Below are 16,117 nucleotides of genomic sequence, written 5' to 3'. Positions count from 1 at the left end.
TCTTCTTGGGCCACTATAACTATAACTATTTTGACAATTGGATTGGTCCCCTCTACCACACGGAACCCAGTAATCTACCGACGGAAACGCACGGGGTGGCTAAAAACAGACCTCAGTCTTCTGCTAGCTTGCTACCCATGACTCGGCTAGCTGTCTGAATCGCCGTGACCCCAACCAACCTCACTACTCACTGGACCCTTATGATCACTCGGCTAAGCCTGCCTCTCCTTAATGTCAATATGCCTTGTCCATTGCTGTTCTGGTTAGTGTTTATTGGCTTATGTCACTGTAGAGCCTCTAGCCCTACTCATTATACCTTATCCAACCCTTCAGTTCCACCACCCACACATACGATGACATCACCTGGTTTCAATGTTTCTAGAGACAATATCTCTTTCATCATCACTCAATGCCTAGGTTTACCTCCACTGTATTCACATCCTACCATACCTTTGTCTGTACACTATACCTTGAATTTATTTTATCGCCACCAGAAACCTGCTCCTTTTACTCTTTGTTACGGACGTCATAGACGTCCAAATCTCATGGCTTTTAGCCGTACCCTTATCCTACTCCTCCTCTGTTCCTCTGGCGATGTAGAGGTGAATCCAGGCCCTGCAGTGCCTAGCTCCACTCCTATTCCCTAGGCGCTCTCTTTTGATGACTTCTGTAACCGTAAAAGCCTTGGTTTCATGCATGTTAACATTAGAAGCCTCCTCCCTAAGTTTGTTTTATTCACTGCTTTAGCACACTCCGCCAACCCGGATGTCTTAGCCGTGTCTGAATCCTGGCTTAGGAAGACCACCAATAACTCTGAAATCTCCATCCCTAACTACAACATTTTCAGACAAGATAGAATGGCCAAAGGGGGCGGTGTTGCAATCTACTGCAGAGATAGCCTGCAGAGTTCTGTCCTACTATCCAGGTCTGTACCCAAACAATACTTTTAAAAATCCACCTCTCTAAAAACAAGTCTCTCACCGTTGCCGCCTGCTATAGACCACCCTCTGCCCCCAGCTGTGCTCTGGATACCATATGTGAACTGATTGCCCCCCCATCTATCTTCAGAGCTCGTGCTGCTAGGTGACCTAAACTGTGACATGCTTAACACCCCGGCCATCCTACAATCTAAGCTTGATGCCCTCAATCTCACACAAATTATCACAAATTATCAATGAACCTACCAGGTACCACCCTCATAGATATCATCCTAACCAACTTGCCCTCTAAATACACCTCTGCTGTTATCAAACAAGATTTCAGCGATCACTGCCTCATTGCCTGAATCCGTAACGGGTCAGCAGTCAAACGACCTCCACACATCACTATCAAACGCTCCCTGAAACACTTCAGCGAGCAGGCCTTTCTAATCGACCTGGCCCGGGTATCCTGGAAGGATATTGACCTCATCCCGTCAGTAGAGGATGCCTGGTTATTTAAAAAATATGTAAAACTAGGAACAGATACAGCCCTTGGTTCTCTCCAGACCTGACTGCCCTTAACCAACACAAAAACATCCTGTGGCGTTCTGCATTAGCATCAAACGGCCCCCGTGAAATGCAACTTTTTATGGAAGTTAAAAACCAATATACACAGGCAGTTAGAAAAGCCAAGGCTAGCTTTTTCAAGCAGAAATTTGCTTCCTGCAACACAAACTCAAAAAAGTTCTGGGACATTGTAAAGTCCATGGAGAATAAGAGCACCTCCTCCCAGCTGCCCACTGCACTGAGGATAGGAAACTCTGTCACCACCGATAAATCCACTATAATTGAGAATTTCAATAAAGCATTTTTCTACGGCTGGCCATCCTTTCCACCTGGCCACCACTACCCCGGTCAACAGCACTGCGCGCCCCACAGCTACTCGCCAAAGCCTTCCCCATTTCTCCTTCTCCCAAGTCCAGTCAGCTGATGTTCTGAAAAATCTGGACCCCCAGAAATTCTAGACAATCTGGACCCTTTCTTTCTAGAATTATCTGCTGAAATTGTTGCCACCCCTATTACTAGCCTGTTCAACCTCTCTTTCGTGTCGTCTGAGATTCCCAAAGATTGGAAAGCAGCTGTGGTCTTCCATCTCTTCAAAGGGGGGGACACTCTTGACCCAAACTGTTACAGACCTATATCTATCCTACCCTGCCTTTCTAAGGTCTTCGAAAGCCAAGTTAACAAACAGATCACCGACCATTTCGAATCCCACTGTACCTTCTCTGCTATGTAATCTGGTTTCAGAGCTGGTCATGGGTGCACCTCAGCCACGCTCAAGGTCCTAAACAATATCTTACCCGCCATCGATAAGAAACAATATTGTGCAGCCGTATTCATTGACCTGGCCAAGGCTTTCGATTCTGTCAATCACCACATCCTCATCGGCAGACTCGACAGCCTTGGTTTCTCAAATGATTGCCTTGCCTGGTTCACCAACTACTTCTCTGATAGAGTTCAGTGTGTCAAATCGGAGGGTCTGTTGTCCGGGCCTCTGGCATTCTTTATGGGGGTGCCACAGGGTTCAATTCTTGGACCGACTCTCTTCTCTGTATACATCAATGATGTCGCTCTTGCTGCTGGTGAATCTCTGATCCACCTCTATGCAGACGACACCATTCTATATACTTCTGGCCCTTCTTTGGATACTGTGTTAACTACCCTCCAGGCGAGCTTCAATGCCATACAACTCTCCTTCCGTGGCCTCCAATTGCTCTTAAATACAAGTAAATCTAAATGCATGCTCTTCAACCGATCGCTGCCTGCACCTGCCCGCCTGTCCAACATCACTACTCTGGACGGCTCTGAGTTAGAATATGTGGACAACTACAAATACCTAGGTGTCTGGTTAGACTGTAAACTCTCCTTCCAGACTCACATCAAACATCTCCAATCCAAAGTTAAATCTAGAATTGGCTTCCTATTCCGCAACAAAGCATCCTTCACTCATGCTGACAAACATACCCTTGTAAAACTGACCATCCTACCAATCCTCGACTTCGGCGATGTCATTTACAAAATAGCCTCCAATACCCTACTCAATAAATTGGATGCAGTCTATCACAGTGCCATCCATTTTGTCACCAAATCCCCATATACTACCCACCACTGCGACCTGTACGCTCTCGTTGGCTGGCCCTCGCTTCATACTTGTCGCCAAACCCACTGGCTCCAGGTCATCCACAAGACCCTGCTAGGTAAAGTCCCCTCTTATCTCAGCTCGCTGGTCACCATAGCAGCACCCACCTGTAACACGCGCTCCAGCAGGTATATCACTCTGGTCACCCCCAAAACCAATTCTTCCTTTGGCCGCCTCTCCTTCCAGTTCTCTGCTGCCAATGACTGGAACGAACTACAAAAATCTCTGAAACTGGAAACACTTATCTCCTTCACTAGCTTTAATGGATATTTATATTTTGTGTTTTAAGTTATCATTTCAGTTTTACTTGGTGTTATCTCTGTTACAGTGTACACCTGGATAGGTAATTATGAGTGCCCTTAAGAATTATTGGCAGCGTATGGAGAAAGCGGGTATCGATATCATCTTGATATCAATCAAATCAAATAATCTCTTTGACATCGTAAATACTGATAATCGCTGATGATTACATCAGTATAATTTTTCCCCCTCCAAATTACAGTTTGACTTCCAATAAAAGCAGAGGACCTGTAGTTCAATAAAACAATTAACTGAATGGAAACGGTGACTATAAAACAGTTACAGACTTTAAAGGCTGTTATAGGAGAAAACTGAGGATGGATCAACAACATTGTAGACACCACAATACTATCCTAATTTACAGAGTGAAAAGAAGAAAGCCTGTACAGAATAAAAGTAATCCAAAACATGCATCCTGTTTGCAACAAGGCACTAAAATAATAGTGCAAAAAAAGTGTCAAAGCAATTAACTTTCTGTCCTGAATACAAATGTTATGTTTGGGGAAAATCCAATACTACACATTACTGAGTACCACTCTCCATATACTCAATCATAGTGCTGGCTGCATCATGTTATGGGTATGTTTGTTATCGTTAAGGACTGGGGAAGTTTTCAGGATAAACAAGAAACGTAACGGAGCTAAGCACAGGCAAAATCCTAGAGGAAAACCTGGTTAAGTCTGCTTTCTACCAGAAACTGGGAGATGAATTCACCTTTCAGCGGGACAATAACCTCTAACACAAGGCCAAATACGCTGGAGATGCTTACCAAGAAGACAGTGAATGTTCCTAAGTGGCCGATTTACAGTTTTGAATTAAATCTGATGAAAATCTATGGCAAGACCTGAAAATGGATTGTCAAGCAAAGATCAACAACCAATTTGACAGAGCTTGTAGAATTTAAAAAATAATAATGGGTGAATGTTTCACAATCCAGGTGTGGAAAGCTCAGAGACATACACAGAAAGACTCATAGCTCTAATGGCTACCAAAGGTGCTTCTACAAGTGTATTGACTAAATACTTATGTGAATGAGACATGCCCTCCCAGGCACATCCATTTTATTTTCAATACATTTGCAAATATTACTTAAAACATGTTTTCACATTGTCATTATGGGGTATTATGTGTAGATGAGTGAAAAAAAATCGAATTAACCAATTTTGAATTCAGGCTGTAACAGAAATATGTGCAATAATTCAACATGTATGAACACTTATCAACAGTCAAACACATCATCAATAAACAGCAAACTAGACCTTTAGAACATCAACACATTCACCACTGCTGCCCTCTAGTGAGGATAAGGCATCAGTGGACCATGCACAAATATTACGATAAAAGCACTTTATTTACAATGAAAACATGTGGAGGGTGGTCGACAAGTGCTAGAATGTCACAAAAGGAAGAACTTTAAAAGTTAGTTCAGTGGTCAACAAGGGCTGGAATGACACAAAAACAAGTACAGCAATGTCAGTTTGCTTTGGGCTAAATGTCAAATGGACAGACATTTTATTATTTTAAGGGCAGTCCAGAATATTCGTACTTTTTGAGTATTTTATTACGTCTGGAATATTAGAGAATAAGCCAATTGTTAAATGAAAAAGCAATTAATAAATAATAAAACCAATGTCATGCACTGCAGGTTTCTTATGATGGAATCATAACTCACAAGGAAGAGATTAGGATTTGGTAGGGATCATTTACATATTCTCTATGTTGATGTGTCGTAACAGTATTTGCTTGCTTTTTACCGTGTTCATCCATGTTCATCTACAACTATTCTACATTCTAACATTATACAATCCTCTCAATGAGCACTACAGTACATTTAGCTAAATGCATTTAGCAAAATGTAAAAAATGACACGACAACATAATAGTACTAACCACATAGCTTTACTGACAAAACAAGTTCTCTGGTAACAAGTAGTTGTCTACTTTGTGCAGCATGTTGCTATCAGGCCAACGGTAGCCAAGCTCAAATAAAATGTTTGTTGTTGCTCAAACATACTGCCTGGGCTCACATACTTTTAGCCCCATCTAAGCCTAAATTACTCTACACTGAACAAAAAAAATTACGCAACATACAACAATTTCAAAGATTTGACTGAGTTACAGTTCATATAAGGAAATCAGTCAATTTAAATAAATTCATTAGGCCCTAATCTATGGATTTCACATGATTGGGCAGGGGCGCAGCCATGGGTGGGCCTGGGAGGGCATACACCCATCCACTAGGGAGCCAAAGCCACCCACTGGGGTGACAGTGCCAATCAGAATTAGTTTTCCCCCACAAAATTGCTTGATTACCAACAGAAATACTCATCAGCACCCCCTACCACCCTCAGATGATCCCGCAGGTGAAGAAGCCGGATGTGGAGGTCTTGGGCTGGTGTGGTTACACATGGTTACACCGGTTGGATGTACTGCCAAATTCTCTAAAACGACATTGGAGGCAGCTTATGGTAGAGAAATTAACATACAATTCTCTGCAAAAGCTCTGGTGGACATTCCTGCAGTCAGCATGCCAATTGCACACTCCCTCAAAACTTGAGACATCTGTGGCATTGTATTGTGTGAAAACTGCACATTTTAGAGTGGCCCTTTATTGTCCCCAGCATAAGGTGCACCTGTGTAATGATCATGACGTTGATATGCCACACCTGTCAGGTGGATGGATTATCTTGGCAAAGGAGAAATGCTCACTAATAGGGATGTAAACAAATTCGTGCACAACATTTTTGAGTGTTTTTTGTGAGTATGGAACATTTCTGTGATATTTCATTTCAGCTCATGAAACATTGGATTGTAAATAAGAATTTGTTCTTAACGGACTTAACTAGTTAAATATAGGTAAAACATTTAAAAAATGGGACCAACACTTTACATGTTGTGTTTATATTTAGATATGTTGTTGCTGTTGAGCTTTGATTACAGTAGAAACATATATGTAAACATACATTTCTCAATAGACAGGTTTAACAGAAATATACAGGTAATAGTGTCTTAATAGGGCAGTGTGCCACCACGAGGCAGAACAGCTTCAATGCACCTTGGCATTGATTCTACAAGTGTCTGGAACTCTATTGGAGGAATGCGAAACTATAACAATCAATGTCTCGTAACTTTGAAAAGATCCCCAAATTGGTTACAATTAATATTGGTTACAATTCATATTTTCTTCCCATTTCTATAGTTTAATAATTACTGAGGCAACACAGGTTGAGTGCCTCCATTTAGGGCTAAACAGTTATATGTCATTCATGGGACTTTGACCTGCTGGTCACTACACCATTTCTTTAAAAAGCTGAATTCTAAATCAACCCCCAGCCACTATACCCCTCGGCATTCCTGTAGATCTGAAAGGATCTATTTGGTATTCAGAATAAGACCCACACTCTTGCCCATATAATCTGCCCCAAGTGGCTGGAGTGAAGGATGAAGGGGGTTTGGCTAAAGGCTCGGCCACCTCGATGGGCTCCACCTGGGGGGAGTAGGGATCTCCTCTACCTGGTTGGAATCAGGCTCAGTGACAACAGCTGCCACCTGCTCAAGGAGAGCGAGAGAGAGAAAGACGGAGAAAGACACAGGTATAATATTGAATATGTAATGTAACACCACCCCCTTCAAAATGTTCACCTTTTGTTGCCTTACAGCCTGAAATTAAAACACATAAAATCAGACTTTATCCAGCTTTATTTACACACAGTAACCCACCATGTCCAAGTAAAAAAAAATGTTTTAAACTCTGAACATTTATTAAAAGTAAAACAGTAAAGTACCCTATTTGGATAAGTGAACGCCCCCCCTTAGAATTGCAATTGCAAACTTGCTGAGGTATAACCAACCACCTTCCAGATCACAAATCAAGCTAATTGGCTTCCATCTGTGATCAATTGTATGGACTTTGATTAGTTCAGAATAAAAACAGTTGTTCATAGAGGACTTCACTGCTGAGTGGTGCAATTCAAAGTCAGGGGATGAATATGAAAAGATTTCAAAGGCTTTGTCTATGCCTCGGAGCACAGTTAAGCCCATTATTAAGAAGTGGCATAGTCCACGTGATCAAAACAATCTTGAAGCATGGATTCCGATTGGTCAGACCAGCGTTGAATAGTCCGTAGCACAGATAATTCCTGTTTGAGTTTCTGCCTATAGGAAGGGAGGAGCAAAATGGAGTCGTGATCATATTTGCCGAAGGGAGGGCAGGGGAGGTCCTTGTAGCCATTTTGAAAGCTGAGTAACAACGGTCCAATGTTTTCTCAGAGCGAGTGCTACAGTCAATGTGTTGGTAGAACGTCAGTAGTGTTTCCCTCAGATTAGCTCTGTTAAAATCCCCTACTACAATAAATGCGGCCTCAGGATATGTGGTTTCCAATTTGCTTGGAGTCCAGTGTAGTTCTTTGAGGGCTGTCGTGGTATCAGCTTGATGGAAAATATACACAGCTGTGACAATAACCGAAGAGAATTATCTTGGGAGGTAATACGGATGGCATTTAATTGTGAGGTATTCTAGGTCAGGTGAACAAAAGGATTTGAGTTTCTGTACGTTATCACAATCACACCATGAGTAGTTAATCATGAAATATACACCCCCGCCCTTCTTCTTCCCGGAGAGATCTTTATTCCCGTCAGCGCGATGAACTGAGAACTCAACTGGCTGTACGGACTCAGGCAGTATATCCCGAAAGAGCCATGTTTTCGTGAAACAGAGTGTGTTACAATCCCTGATGTCTCTCTGGAAGGAAATCCTCACCCTGAGCACGTCAACTTTATTATCCAGAGACTGAACATTAGCAAGTAATATACTCGGAAGCGGTGGGTGGTGTGTGTGCCTCCTGAGTCGGACTAGGAGTTCACTCTGAAAAACTCTTCCCCACCGGCGGTATTTTGGATCAGCCTCTAGAATCAGTTAAAATGCCCTGGGTGGTACGAACAAAGGATACTTTTGGGAAAGTCGTATTCCTGATCGTAATGATGGTAATGCTGGTGAGTTACCGCCGCTCGGATATCCAGAAGTTATTTCCAGTTGTACGTAATAACACAAAAAAAATCTGGGCTAATAATGTAAGAAGTAACACATAAAAAACAATACTGCAAAGTTGCTTAGAAGTTAGAAGCACAGCTGCTCTAACTTTTGCCGCCATCTTAAGACCAATGGTCAACTCTTATTGTTACAGTTTTCTCTATATTTTGATGGCTTTCTTTCATTGATCCCTAACATTCTGAACCCGTTCTCTCACTATATTATAGTGAGTCTGTCGAGAAAATTAGAATTAAAGGTACACCGTATTTAAAGGGGTGACTTTAGATAACTGAAAACAGCAGTTTAATTAAAGCTAACGTTAGCTCTAGGGGTTAGGGTTAGTGGTTAAGGTTAGGAGTTAGGTTAAAGGGTTAAGGTTAGGGTTACCTAACATGCTAAGTAGTTGCAAAGAAGCTAAAAAGTAGTAAGTAGTTGCTAATTAGCTAAAACTGTACCTTTCGTTTGCTAGACGTTTGCGTTATACGCCTACCCATCCATCCATACATCCATCCATCCTGTCCAACCACGCTTATTTCATTTTTGCCTTAAGTGACCTATCTTTTTAATTTTTTAATTTTTATTTCACCTTTATTTAACCAGGTAGGCTAGTTGAGAACAAGTTCTCATTTGCAACTGCGACCTGGCCAAGACAAAGCATAGCAATTCGACACATACAACAACACAGAGTTACACATGGAATAAACAAAACATACAGTCAATAATACAGTAGAAAAAAGAAAACAAAAAAGTATATATACAGTGAGTGCAAATTAAGTAAGAAAAGGGAGTTAAGGCAATAAATAGGCCATGGTGGCGAAGTAATTACAATATAGCAATTAAACACTGGAATGGTAGATGTGCAGAAGATGAATGTTCAAGTAGAGATAATGGGGTGCAAAGGAGCAAAATAAATACAGTATGGGGATGAGGTAGATAAATGGGCTGTTTACAGATGGGCTATGTACTGGTGCAGTGATCTGTGAGCTGCTCTGACAGCTGGTGCTTAAAGCTAGTGAGGGAGATATGAGTCTCCAGCTTCAGTGATTTTTGTAGTTCGTTCCAGTCATTGGCAGCAGAGAACTGTAAGGAAAGGCGACCAAAGGAGGAATTGGCTTTGGGGGTGACCAGTGAGATATACCTGCTGGAGCGCGTGCTACGAGTGGGTGCTGCTATGGTGACCAGTGAGCTGAGATAAGGCGGGGCTTTACCTAGCAGAGACTTGTAGATAACCTGTAGCCAGTGGGTTTGGCGACGATCTTAAGTAACCATACCAAACATAACATATCATACAAATTTGAGTGTCACGGATTTACATTTACTGTGTTGCGTCTAGTCTATGAGACCAGTCTGGAAATTTCCTAAGTCTGAATCAGGCCCATATAAAATGAATAGATCAAAATAAACTTTCACATGCAGCAAACATGACCTGCAGGGTTCTAAATACAGGTTTTTATCGCAATACCCGGGCATCGCTGCATGTGTAAAATGGAGCTTGGTACATTTTAAAATGCCCTTCCCCATGTGGTCTATCATTCACTACATGGCCAAGAGTATGAGGACAACTGTTGAACATATCATTCCAAAATCATGGGCATTAATATGGAGTTGGTCCCCTCTTTGCTGCTTTAACAGCCTTCACACTTCTGGGAAGGCTTTCCTAGATGTTGGAACATTGCTGCGGGGACTTCAGCCAAAAGAGCATTAGTGAAGTAGGGCACTGATGTTGGGCGATTAGGCCTGGCTCGCAGTCGGTGTTCCAATTCATCCCAAAGGTGTTCAATGGGGTTGAGGTCAGGACTCTGTGCAGGCCACTAAAGTTCTTCCACACGGATCTCAACAAACCATTTCTGGAACACGCTTTGTGCATGGGGGCATTGTCAAGCTGAAACAAGAAAGTGCCTTCCCCAAACTGTTGCCACAAAGTTGGAAGCACAGAATCGCATAGAATGTCATTGTATGCTGTAGCATTAAGATTTCCCTTCAATGGAACTAAGGGGCCTAGCCCGAACCATGAAAAGCAGCCCCAGACCCTTATTCCTCCTCAACCAAACTGTACAGTTGGCACTATGCATTGGGGCAGGTAGCATACTCCTGGCATCCGCCAACCCAGATTTGTCCGTCGGACTGCCAGATGGTGAAGTGTGATTCTTCACTGCAACCTAGGACAGATATTTTGACGCGCTACGTGCTTTAGCACTCAGCGTTCCTTGTGTGGCCTACCACTGTATTCTCGATTTTTATACACCAGTCAGCAATGGGGTGTTGGCCGAATCAACTCATTTGAAGGGGTGTCCACATACTTTTTTAAGCGTAGTGATCTCATGTCAGAATACCGCCTTCAGTGAAGGCATTACACTAATACTTCCATAAAAGACTGTCGTAGCTGAATCAGAATTAGTTAGGTAACATAGATGAATAAGATGTTTTATTTACTTTATACTTGTCTTTAGAATGTCTTATTTTGGACTATACTGTTGGCAGTTGCATTTTCCTTTCTCCTCTAGGGAAAAGTCACTTGGGGCCCAGAGAGGGGAGAGGTCAGGCTTGTCTTTTACATGTCTGGTAATAGGCAGAATATCAGAAAGGGAGAAGTAAGGTTTGAACATTGTCTTCATAATGAATATATCTGTGAAACCATTTGAAGGGCTCCACTATGTCTGTACTCCAGTCATTCCCTCCTTTTCCCATTGGGGGGAGGAGTATGGCAGTGTCTGGAACCATTGTATTACCCCTCTGATGTTGCATGAATCTTGACCTAGTATATGACCTAGAGGCTCACTCCCCTCTGTGAGCTTGTCCAGGGGGGGGTGTATTTGAGATGGGGGTATCTAGAATTGACAATTGATATATGTCATTGGATGAGGTAATGTTTTGGTACTAGGAAGTACCAAGAACGAGAAGTAGGACCTCGTCTAAGAGACCAAACTGAACGATAATTTATAGCTAATGCTATCTGGCTATGGGATACTCCTCTCGAAAATAAAAGGACTTTTGTGAAGTTCCTAAGATCTGTGGTTCGTCATGTGAGTTGAGAGGGGTGTATCTTGGCTATAAAAGATACTAAGTATTCTTTTGTAAGCACTCTCAGAGAATAGAAACGGCATGCAGCTCCAGTCTCCGGCAGTGTTCACAGTGGTAGGAGTCCTGATGGTAAGGCAGGCGTTTGGACATCAGGCCCAGAGAAGCTGTGGAGAAGGCAGCACTAATCAAGTGCAGCCCCAGGGTACATTTCACCTGGAGAGAGTACACCAATACACTGAATACACTGAGATTAACATTATACATTGAAAGTTAGGGTTTTTCATATGTGTGATTTCTTATAATTGCCTACATCACTATCAAAGATCCGTGGACACACTCTGCCACAACAGGAGCAAACATACATTAAAGAATTGTGTGCACCATTTCGGGATAATGTGTTGTTCAGTGCATACTGTTGCAAAAGGCAGCATATTGCATTATACCCACCCATAAGATGGAAGGCTTCCTGCTCACGTGGACAAGGACTGACCCAGACAGGATGAGCTATGGGAGTACACACATAACAGAATAAAACATACGACTCACAGGTCAGATTACACACCTATACAGTGATGAAAATAACTGATTCAACAAAATAAATAATGTGTGTTCTATTCTAGAAAATTGCCATTGTATGGCTGTAAGCCTTTTCAGGTGTGCTGGATCAGGGTTGGAGCGAAAGCCTGCAGAAGGGTTGTTCTCCAGGAGGAGGGTCATTCTCCAGGAGGAGGGTCGTTCTCCAGGAGGAGGGTCGTTCTCCAGGAGGAGGGTCGTTCTCCAGGAGGAGGGTTGGCCGGACCTGGTTAAAGACACACTGCCATTGTAGAGGGCGCTGTTGTAACAGTTGATACTTGGCCTGTAAATTCTGACTGGTACGTGTCATCTGGAGTAGGTAGAAATTGCCCTTACTAACGGATATAGGGTTGGGATTTATTTATATCGCCCTAATTGTTAAGGTTAGGATAGGGGTTAGGGTATCTGACTCTAGATCTGTGGTTGGGGTCACCATTGGCTCACTCACATGTAGGACAACAATCAAAAGGACAACGACATCACCAGTGAAGTGGATCTCGTGGAGCTGCAGCACAGAGGCGCTCAGACAGAGGACAAGACATCCTATGATGATCTGGACAGCCTGAGACCATACATAAAGAACTAGCATCAGTGCCATTAACAGACCATTACATAGATAGAACAATGAGACAGATATTTCACTGGATGTATAAATGTGAAGCATCCGCTTGGCGTTTCCACTCACTACCAAATATGGTAGTGAGAGGAAGCCCACTGGCCGGCAGCGGGAGAAGATGGAACAAGATGGATTTTGGCCGAAATTTGTTTGGCCGACAAATTTTCTCATTGATGAAACATTTGATCTCAATACAGTTTTCTGCTCCCAAAACTAGAAATATGTTATGAACAGAGTGGACAAATTTTTGTCCTGCAATGATTTTACCCGTTGCAAAAAATAAAATAATTCGCAATGTTTAGAAGGAGTGCAAAGGTGAATTGAGTTATTGCACACGCGCACTTCACAGAGTAGGTGTTCCCTAACTGAAATATGCAGATGTATGCTAGAACACGCCAATAGTACCTCGCTAGCTCGTGCTTGGCTCTTCCCACCTCCTTGCTTGTGCTTCCCACTATGACTAATTTGTTCCCATTGGAAACAACAGGCTGTGGTCTATCTTGGTTTAGTTATAAAAATCTTTGGCCATTATGTGGCTCGACGGCTCTGTGTTTGGTATCACAGTAGTCATGTTCAGCAGACACACCATAGCGAAACGTGTTGTAATTGAAAACAGAATGGAGCATTTCTTAATGGACAAGTCCAGGAATCCCTCCCTGATTCAGTTTTTTCTCTTTCGTTTGGTGCCTACTGAACACGACCTAATGATGGGTTTGATTCAGGCATGGGAATATAAGAGTCTCCTACATTTACATATTATCATTATATTATAAGGTGCTATTGATGCTTTATTCTACGTACAGAATTTCAACTGGTATTGATTCATATCATATCCTTATAGTGTATCACACACATCTGTATGATTGAATGCTCATGTGATGATGTCACTCACCCCCAAGGTTTTAGCATCCACCTTCTGGAAGGAGCCCACCTGTCCAGAGGTGAGGTTGCTGGGGGAAGGAAAGGGGTCCTGGCTTTCAAGGCCCATGTTGTCGAGGGTGACAGGGCTTTAGATTGAAACAATGCAGGAAAGCTAACAACATTTTTCTAGATAAACAGTAATTAACTGAGAAAATGATTAACAAGACAATCAATGAAAGCTACAGTAAATTACTAGAAGGGTATACAAAGATGAAAAGAGAATGAGGAGGAGGAAAGGTATGTTTTTGAAGGAGAGCAATAATAAAGAGAGCTCAAATTAGCTCAAATGAAACTGCAGGAAATCTTTTATCAGGATAATATGAGGAATTTGGGATACTTCCTTGGTATCGGTGTAAAACATGTAATCTATGGTTTGAACAAATATGCATATGCATTAGTGGGGGAAACCTGCAAATTGTATTGACAGAGGCTATTATGACCTCTGGGAATAGCAGGCAATTATAGGTCATTGTGATCTCGAACACCCGGCTCTCAATTACATTTAAAAATAAAACAAATATAATACCTAAATTATCAAGAATATCAATCAATATCATGTTTGCATCCCAAATAACTTCTAAATATTTCAGAGCGAGGTCAATTAGACATCAGCCCCTGTCAAAAAATCGCAACATCAGGACCACAGTCAATTTTGGCAATTCTCCAAGCTCTGTACTGCGCCATCATCACACAACTTTAACACACTATTCTGTGTCATCTTCACAAATACTGCACATAATGTTTTATTCAGAGAACCTGTAGATATATGCAATGCTCTGTGGTCGTCAACGTAGTTAAATAATGGTAGGCTATTGTAAGTTTAACCATACACCTGCTAACTTGGGCTACGTAGGAAGGGCACATGTGCTACTGCATACGTCATGTCCCAGTTAGACCATCTCACAAGGCAAACCACATAAAGTGTGTATTCTGTATTACCTCCTCTGGTTCGAACAAGCAAGTAGTTCCCTTATTTATTGTCAACTAACGTGCATACAGCTACTCAAGTTGTGGTTGATGGGATCAAAAATCTGGGAGATGTTATGTGTATGTGCTGTAGGTGGATGGGACGTTTTTCACTGCAGTGGTGAGGCACAGGATGTGCTTCTGCGCTGAAGTGTGAGTGCATGAGTGAGCGTGTGTGCCTCTGCGCTCTGAGATTACTCTTCTCTACTACACCTACAGCGTCATTGTGCAAAATAGTATGCGGCATCATATGGATATGAATGCAACAGAAGTTCAACATTCACCTTCTGCTACTATTTCTCTCAAGCCGTTTACGCATACCGTTTGACGCATATGTACGAGCAACTGCCTCTGCAACACAATGCTGCAACGCAAAAGCAGCGTTTCATTGGCAATTTATGTAATTCTGGTGTAGAAAATTCAAAAGTCGGTGTGTTCGAAGCGTTATTGTGATCAAATTGATTCCCAAAACGGCCCTTATTGACAATAGGCCCAAAGAAGCAGAGGGGCAATGTCCTACATTTTTATCCAATGCAAGATGACAAGCATCAGGGCAGTCCCATACTCGATGCAGGTGTCTTGTGTATTAGCATGCCCTGAGCAATCTAAACTCAAGGACATGAGAAGGTTCACCTAAGGGCGCGTTCCTCTGCCAGGCATGCCAAATACTGGAACGCCTGGATAGGTGTTGTACGTATCAGCAAACCACATCATATGTTATAGCAATCTGTTGCCCGATGGATGGCACAGACGATGACGTGCCATCGGCAACCATTGGTTGCAACGTCTGAGCAGGGGAACACGACCATAATATGTGCAGGGAAGCGGGGAAGGGGAGCGTCACTGAGTGATTTACTATTTAAAGCCAAAGGGCCTATTGCAACCATGGATGGCCACTAGATTATCTCCAGCTGATCTCTCGTTAAACCATCAATATGCGTTAAATTCACCCACTCAACTGATCTCAATTGCAACCATTATTTGTCACCTCATTACAGCTCCCTAAAAGCTGATGGTGTGACGTCTTAGTCCTGCTTGCTACCAAAGTCTTTCAAGATACAGTATGTTCGCCCTCGGGTGTGTATTATCATTGGAACAATTTACTCTTACTTTTTGAGCAGAATAAAGATGATTTATCAATTTGACAATCATTATGTACAACTGAAATAAAGTATTTCCTCGTATACCATGGCAAATGTACTGTGGCAATTTATCCGACAAGTTGTATGAATGGAAAACTAATGTTGGTGTAGCCTACTGGTATTATTTTATTTGTTTCCAATTTATATAATGCATTAAATACAACTGTCTTAAAATAAAATTGTCTGGTGTGGTAAAATATCCCTGGACTGTCCATTTTTGAAATTTGTAACTAAATAAAGTAAATCGTGATTGAGTAATATAATCTACATTTAGAAAATCTTCATTTGGATAGTCCATCTGTAATACCTTATATATTTTTGTTTTCAAGAATTTTTACAATATAGCCAATTGCAGCTGGCCTATCTGTCGGGGAATTGCTCATTTCTGCCTCCAGGACAAGGTTAATGACAACAAATGTCTGGCTCAAGG

Source organism: Salvelinus alpinus, chromosome 26 (assembly GCF_045679555.1).
Source record: "Salvelinus alpinus chromosome 26, SLU_Salpinus.1, whole genome shotgun sequence".
NCBI classification, from domain to species: Eukaryota; Metazoa; Chordata; class Actinopteri; order Salmoniformes; family Salmonidae; genus Salvelinus; species Salvelinus alpinus.
Note: the sequence above shows the minus strand (reverse complement) of the source record.